We start from the raw sequence: 7,652 nt of genomic DNA, 5'->3' as shown, positions 1-7,652 counted from the left end.
TAATACCACCAGCCTTTCAGCCACTCAAGCCCCCTCCTCCAGGCTATGCCAGCCCTATCTTTGCCTAGTAGATTAACAAAAGGTACCCCCAGTCCTCAAGCCCCATTGAAGCATTTCCCTGTGATATCCAACTCCTAACGCAGGCTACTCACAGAAACTCCATACTCAAGTTTACCAGTTTCACCTTAAACCACTGCTCCTGTATAACTCACGGCACTCATAATGAAACAAAGGAGGGTTTATTTAAGAAAGAATAGAGATTCCACTAGAAACAAGACAAAGTGATGGAAACAAGTGGTTACAATACAAAACAAAATCATAAAATGCACACAAGGGCCTAAACTTATGTATAGGTTACCTTTCCTAGTTAATAAAGTAGGACTTCCCTGCAGCATTCTGGCTGGCTTCACGAGATGGATCAACTCTTTCATGAAAACCCCCTGCTCAACAAGGTATCTCCTCAGTGAGTGGCTACAGAGTGCCTATCCCCACTCAGTTATACTGACACAGTCTTTTGTCTTTATTCACACACAGGGTGATTTTCTGCCTGTTTTAATGTTCCTTTTCTACCTCCGGGTGGTTTTGATTTGTTTACAGTTGTTGTTGATGGTTTCCATTGACTATTCCGTGATGGGGCAATGGCAGATGTATCATCCTCCTGCCTGAATAAGCCATCACTGAGTAATAGCACTCCCTGATGATTCTTTTTAGCCTTAAAACCATCAGGGAATAAACTTCAATATAGTTACATTATTCCTTAAATATACCCCTAAATACATTATGCCATGATTGTGAACTTTGATAAATTGCACACTTTCAGTAGAGACCTGACATGTTGCTCTTTATGGACAAATACCCTGTAAATAATGTATTTGATGTAGTAAGTTTATCAGGTTTGAGACAAGAGTTGTTTGCAAAGGATGGTGGACTCTTTGCAAAGGAGCCTTTTTGTCACAGGGGTTACACATTGTTAAGGCACAATGCCCCTGGGCATTTCCCTATGGGTGGGTAGTCCCACACTGCTCCTTAGTGAGGCCAGTACCTGTTAGACATAATTTGTCCCATACTTGTCCCAAATGTTTTCCATGATATGGTAAGAGCTGAGAGTTCTCTTATTCAGACATTTTCCCTCTTCTTTCACTAGAGTGAATTGACATCAACTAAATAATTATGAATTGATGGACAGAGATTCACTTCATTCACCTAATTTCACTTCATGTTTCAGAAGGCTTATGAATTTATCCCTTTAGGACTTACGTAGGAAAAGCAATGACTGCATGCCAACAGGAGATGCATTAGATAGATATTTATTGTGTGAGAACTAGTATGTTCCACTATTACAAAATTCAAGGCAAGGTTAAAAATGTATGAGGGAACAAAACTTTTTTAAATCCTTTGGTGTTTAGATTGCATCAAGACTTAATAAAACTGCACTTAAAAAAATATGGAGCTGGCACAAATTTCTACAGAATGTGTCACAAGCATGACACATGTGTTAATGCTACTGTAAAGTTTGCAGTAACAGAGAGTCTTTTTGCAACTACTGTTGCAGACATTGGGATTGTCACATTATGTATGACGTACTGAAGCCAAGAGCCGCTTATGCAGGTTTTGTAATGTATGTGGCATATAGAGAAAGCATGATGGTGTGGTTTTATTGGCAGTCATTTGTAATGATCTTCATGACTTACTTGTTGCTTTACTACTTGTGATTTGAGCTAGATAGTGATTGGATTTTGTTGTTCACTGGAAATTCTGAAAAATCAAAAATAAATCATTTGGGGTCAAACCAAACATGAAATCTTTCAAAAATTTTGGCAATTTAAAAAGTTTAAAAAAAAATCATTTTGGGCTGAACTCAATGCTTTGTTTGATCTAAAACAAAACTTTTCATTTTTATTCCAAACTTTTCAAAAATATTTAAATAAAAAAGACATTTTGAATAAAAAATTGAAATGTTTCATTTAGAAAGTGTCAAAACAAAACATTTCATTTTTTAAATGTTTTATGTTTGTTTACCAAAACCATTTTTTGTTTGTTTGGCAAAATCAACACACATTCACAGTATTCTTCAGTGTCATTGAATCTGCATTTTTCACTCCAAAAAGTTTGGGTCAAAATGTTTCACCCAGCTCTATTTGTGAGTAAAGATCCATCTAAAACTTATAATGATAATAGCTTCATTCCACTGAGTGCTGATCTTTCAAAGACAAAGCAGTTGCAGCAAAATGAATCTTCAAGATTTTGTCTTTACCTGTCCTTTAGTTACTACCCATATTGCACTATCAATATGTGCATCTACTGTATGTATTAGAAAGAATCCTTCTTCATACTGTATCTTAACAAGGTATTAGACATGCTCACCTTTTAAATATTGTTAAATACTCTCCTGGTTACAAAATGTCAGCATTGTTTCAATCCAGTAGTTCATTCCTGCACATTTATAATCTGCAATTGTTAGAATGTGACAAAGCAAATTGAAGTCAGACACTAATTACAATTCCTGACCACACACTGGAAATGTTATTAGTGAGCACAAACTTCCCTCTACTAATAATCCTTCTGCAAAGCTGAATACCTGAAGGTCGGTTGCATTGTATTTTTTTTTTATCCTGGACCACCAAGAATGAATTACAGACACACTTCTCATCTGCAAACTAATTACCCTGTGAAGACCAGTCAGTGATTACCAGAACATGCCATTTAACAGCCTTTGGGGAATTGGAACCTTTCTACATTCACATGGGCTCTTTGTTAAAATGGAGATAGGGTGGGGGTGGTTTTCTGCTAAAGGTCAGAATTGCTCATTAGAAAGGTAAACAAGACATGGTAACATGGACAGTTCTTACTTGATAACAACACACTAAATGAAAAATACCCACATATTTATATTTTGCATAATGCTGAAAGAGGAGAAAAAGTGTATGATGTTGTGAATGTATGTAACTCTCAAAAGAATAATATTATCAGAATATCTTGGGCTAAGTCCTCCAGTACCATATGGCCAGCCCATTTTGCACCACCCTGCTTATATGATCTGGCTCTAAAACTGGTTTAACTAGCCAAAGGAGGATTTTAAAAATAATTAACAAAAAGAGGGGACACAATTTTAATGAAAATGTTCACACATAAAAAATGTGTCCTGGTTTCCTAGTAGCCAGCTTTGAGTGCTGGGAAAGGGTAATAACACTGCTGACTTTCATGAAATGAGGGGTATGCAGATGGGGAGCCTGGGTTCTTCAGTTCCTCTGCTGGTAGATAGGTCACACAAGACAGGAAATAACAAATGATTAAGGACTTGTCCTTTAAGCGTATGCTAAGTCTAAGATATTTTATTCTTGCTCTTATTGGCATAACCTAGTATAGAATCTTGGAAACACCCAAATCTCACAGTGATCTTGGTCTGGACTCAGGCTGCTGAATGCAAGGTCAGTGGGTTATACAGTTGCCACTGTTCATGATTTGATTAAAGATGAAACCCTTGACTTTGTCTAGCTGAGTCTCAATTACACATGCAAAGTGCTAGCAATGATGGTTGGGGCCAGACTAGTTCTCACTGCGTACTAGACTCAGCATGAATATATAAGGGAGGACTACGTAACGTTTTGCTTTTTGCATCCAGTGTCAGATGCAGGAAAATACCTGCTCCAAAACTGAATCTAACTAAGTATGTCTATCTAAAGTATGAACCCTGGAATGAGGTAAAGTTGTGTTTAAGATAGGTGTCCAGGTCATGCTCCAACATCACATTGACCCTGAATGAGTTTCTCAGATTCCTCGTTGTGGTGGCATTGGATGGAGGCATTGAGGCTGATAATGCTCAGTGACTTCAGTGTCCATGCAAATGATGATTCTTTAGGATTGGCTAAGGAGTTCATGGCTATTGTGACAACTATGGGGCTTGCCAGGGTTTTTTTTTTTTACTTTACACGTACAGCTGGCAGCACTCTGGATATATGTTTGCAATAGGGTCAGAGGCTGACCTTACTAAGGGATTAATATGATTGGGGCTAAGGAGAGAATGAATCTAACACCTTGGGACCAGATGTTCAGCTGATGCAAACTGGGGTTATCACCATTAGTTTACCTCTACTGAAAATATGGACCTTAGCAACTAAACTCCTAAGAAAGAAATACCTTGCCAGTTTCAAAATCCAAGTACTAATGGGGATTCTGTCCAAGGGAATGCTGTCAGACCTGCTCCTTTACTGAACTCAGCCTTTAGGCAAGAGAGAGTTAAGCTTCCATTCCCTGAACTATCAAAAGTACAAACATTCTCATGCTAGAACTGTGTTTTAATAAAAGAAAAAAAAATTTGCAAAGGCCCAAAAGATGGACTCCTGAGTAAAGAAAGAGCCATTCAGACTAGAAGGATCTGTTTCATGGTATACTCCCAATCCTGCAACTCTTAGGCATGTGAGTAGACTTTACTTACATTAATAAATTCACTGACTTCAACTGAACTACTCAACTGAGGAAAATTTACTCACATGATCAAGGGTTGTTGGACGGAGTCCATTTCTCAGTACTATATCTTTATTCTAATTCTACATGGCAGCCCTTCAACATCTTCTCCCTTAAATTTGTATCAGCATTTGAGAATTCATTTGGAAAAAGAATCAGGTGACCAAAGCACTTAGTGTAAACAATAGAATGCAGTCTCTAATTGTGAATTATATTGAAATCTCAGCCAGAAGTGGAACTACAGGTCAGAAGACAGCCCATTTGTATGTTCATTAAAATGTATTAAAATGTATTAGATTTCTAAATACAGTAAAGCATAGAAAATGTGATTGGCATTGTAGAAGATTAAGTTGCCTAAGTCAACTGGCAAGTCTGAACAGATGATTGAATAATTTTTGCCTGGAGTTTTCTGGTGTCATTTTAATATCTTACACAGATCTTTGTATTCCATATACGCTCTCCCAATGAATAGGAGTCACTTGGGTCCATTGAGTTTCCTCTCATATCCAGAAAGTCATCTTCACTGAATATGAATATAAATGACTCACAATATAAGACAATGTTGCTCTGTTTCTGTGCAATATTAAAGACAAAACTTTTTTAAACATTCAAAATTTCAACCAATTTTTTTGCTTTATTCTTAGGGGGATTGGGGAGAGGGGGTTGTTTTGGGTTTGGGGGTTTTGGTGGTGGTAGTGGCTTTGTTTGTTTGTCTAGTCCACCTAAATTTAAGTTAGCAGGTTGGCTTTATGATTTTGAGGTAGGATTGGCAATTCTGTCCACGAGCTTCCATTCTCAAAGAGATTTCCTTTATCAAGGAAAATCTCTAGGTCTTCCTAATGTAACAGCTATGAGTCAAAAGTGTAGCTTTAAAGTTTCCCTGAAAGACCGTTGGGTCCTTATTCTCAAGACTTTTCCTGGTTTCTTTACAATGTTAGGTAACTAGGAAGCCAGAATGGTCTTGATTCAGAGAAATGTTCTCTTTGTTGTTGTTTTACAGTCTTCTTGAGCTTTTCATACATTTACAGCAATAGCAAAGCAAATACTCCAGAGTACTTCAATTAGGAGAGAAATTCAATAACACATAATGCTAACCTTTCATATCACCAGGTAAGAAATGCAGAAAGACAAGGCAAATCCACAGTTCATGGCCCAGGATTGATCCATTGCTCTTTGAAGTGGTTTCTGTAGTTGTGCATCTCCAAGTCAGGGAGTGGCCTAGATAAATTGCAGGAGCCAGGATCCCCCTGCACATTTTTGGGATTCCATACAGCTGGACATTCACTCTCTGCTTCTCCTCCCCTCCTCCATCCAGGTGCACTGTGCCACTGATTCAGTATCTGCCCACCCACTCCACATTTCACATGCATGCATTCTACAGGTGGCAGTCATTTATTACACTAGATGTAGTGGAAGTTAGGAGGTAGTTCCTGAGGAACAGTCAGGACTGACCAGTTGTTCTCCTCATCTTCCCCTTTACCATGCAGAGCTGTGAAGAGATGTGTGAGGTCCATTCAATAATGGAAGAGCAGGGCAATGGTGCAAGTGATCCTACTATACACCCAAAGAAAAAAGCTTGCCTCAGAAACTGCACATTCAGTGACAACTGGCTAAATGAAACAGACTACAAAGACGGGCTCACAAAATGTGCTGATAAAAAGAATGCCTATTTGTTAGCAATGATGTTATCAATCTTATTGAGATGTGTTATTTATCTCGCTACTATAAGCGGCTGTTGAAGGGGTGGAGGTTGTGGAGTTCCCTTGTGGTTAGGGGTTGGGGTTGTGGCAGGCTTGCCTTGGGGCAGGGGTGTGCCTTTTTTTTGCATTTCAAAGGTGGTAAACTCAGGGCAGGATCCCAAGGCTTACTGTCCCCCTAGAATGCCTCCTTGTCCCTAGTCACCTCCCTTTCTTCCTAGGAAGTGACTTCAGCGTTTCTCCCTGCAACCCCTTCCTGCTCTCTACTTCCTGGCTTTATACAAGCCCAACCTGCCTCTGACCAGCTGGGCTGCATCTCCAGTTAGTCTTTTTCAGTTCCTGGCTCTCCTCCAGTTACATCCTATAAGGTTAATTGGCCCTTTATAACCTGCTCGGGCCTTGTGTGGGGTGGGCGCAGGAAGGCTTGTGAGACTGATGTCTTGATATTATGATATAAAGTAATGGCCATCTAAGTAAGATGCCATCAGATGGAGAATCTCTACCCACTAAAAAATACTGTTTACCAGAAGAGCACCTGCATATGCAGAGCTGCTAGATATCTGCAGATTGAACTCAAAATAATGAGTTCAACATTGATAGCCACTTCCCCAAAAAAATCATCCTATACAATCAGTCCTGGTAATTTTCTGCAGGGAAGAGGAACTTTGGCCTCATTTTTCTTTTCAGCAACAGTGCCAGCTGAAACGTTCTTATTTTGAGATCTCTGGCCGACAGCTCTAGATAAGAGCTACATTTTATTGCTTCCTGAGCAATCCATCTTGTTGAATATTGGAGCACCCTATTACCCATCACAAATACACAACAAAATTCTTGTTTTCTTATGTCTTATTTTTAAGCCAATTGTATTTACATAAAAAAACCATTCACTGTAATGTGGGGGGGGGAACCTTTAAACTTTGTGTCCTTTGTCTAAAAGGATTAGGGTGCACAGTTTTCGACCTCTTGTTCAGCAGGACCATCACTAGAACATTGCCTTTTACAAGCCCTGGGTTGTAACTCCAGGCATTTGGCTGGGCAAAATCTCCATGTTCCATGTCAAAAACAATTATCTTTGTGCGTACATCAAAATATTGAACTGGAAATACTCATTAACTTTCAGCTGTGATAACAATTAACAGTATTTTAGGGCTGACGCAAAGCTCACTAAAGTCAAGGGAATCTTGCCTCTGACTTCAATGGGCTTTAGATCAGGCCCTTAAAGTTTGACAAGTCCAGAGCTAAAGAAAATATCATTTTAAAATGTCTTGACCCTGCACCCATTCTTTTCAAAAAGCCTTACTTCAGGCTTGCTCATGCTCCTCTTAGAATCTGATGTCCCTCTTGATGTTTTACTTCCATTCATTTTTGATAGCAGTAGCCTCCATTTCTGCATGTGCAACTTTGTAAACATCCTCTTTTGAGCACCACCACTTGTATGATCAGGTGATATATTAAAACGCCTCCACCATCACCTGAATGGGCAGATGCACG

The 7,652-nt window shown here is 39.0% G+C and overlaps 1 long non-coding RNA gene across 1 annotated transcript; it reads right to left on the bottom strand.

Annotated features, from left to right (window-relative positions):
- Positions 1-218: 218 nt before the first annotated feature.
- LOC135981691 (uncharacterized) lies at positions 219-6,523 on the bottom strand. Its single transcript, XR_010598827.1, has 3 exons — positions 5,560-6,523; positions 2,365-2,448; positions 219-1,755 (listed from the first exon to the last, which is right to left on the bottom strand). It is a non-coding gene; the product is annotated as an uncharacterized LOC135981691 (long non-coding RNA).
- Between the last annotated feature and the right edge of the window lie 1,129 nt (positions 6,524-7,652).

This window comes from Chrysemys picta, chromosome 2, assembly GCF_011386835.1.
Source record: "Chrysemys picta bellii isolate R12L10 chromosome 2, ASM1138683v2, whole genome shotgun sequence".
Classification (NCBI taxonomy): Eukaryota; Metazoa; Chordata; order Testudines; family Emydidae; genus Chrysemys; species Chrysemys picta.
The sequence above is the reverse complement of the archived record's forward strand: the minus strand, read 5'-3'. Positions and strand labels throughout refer to the sequence as shown.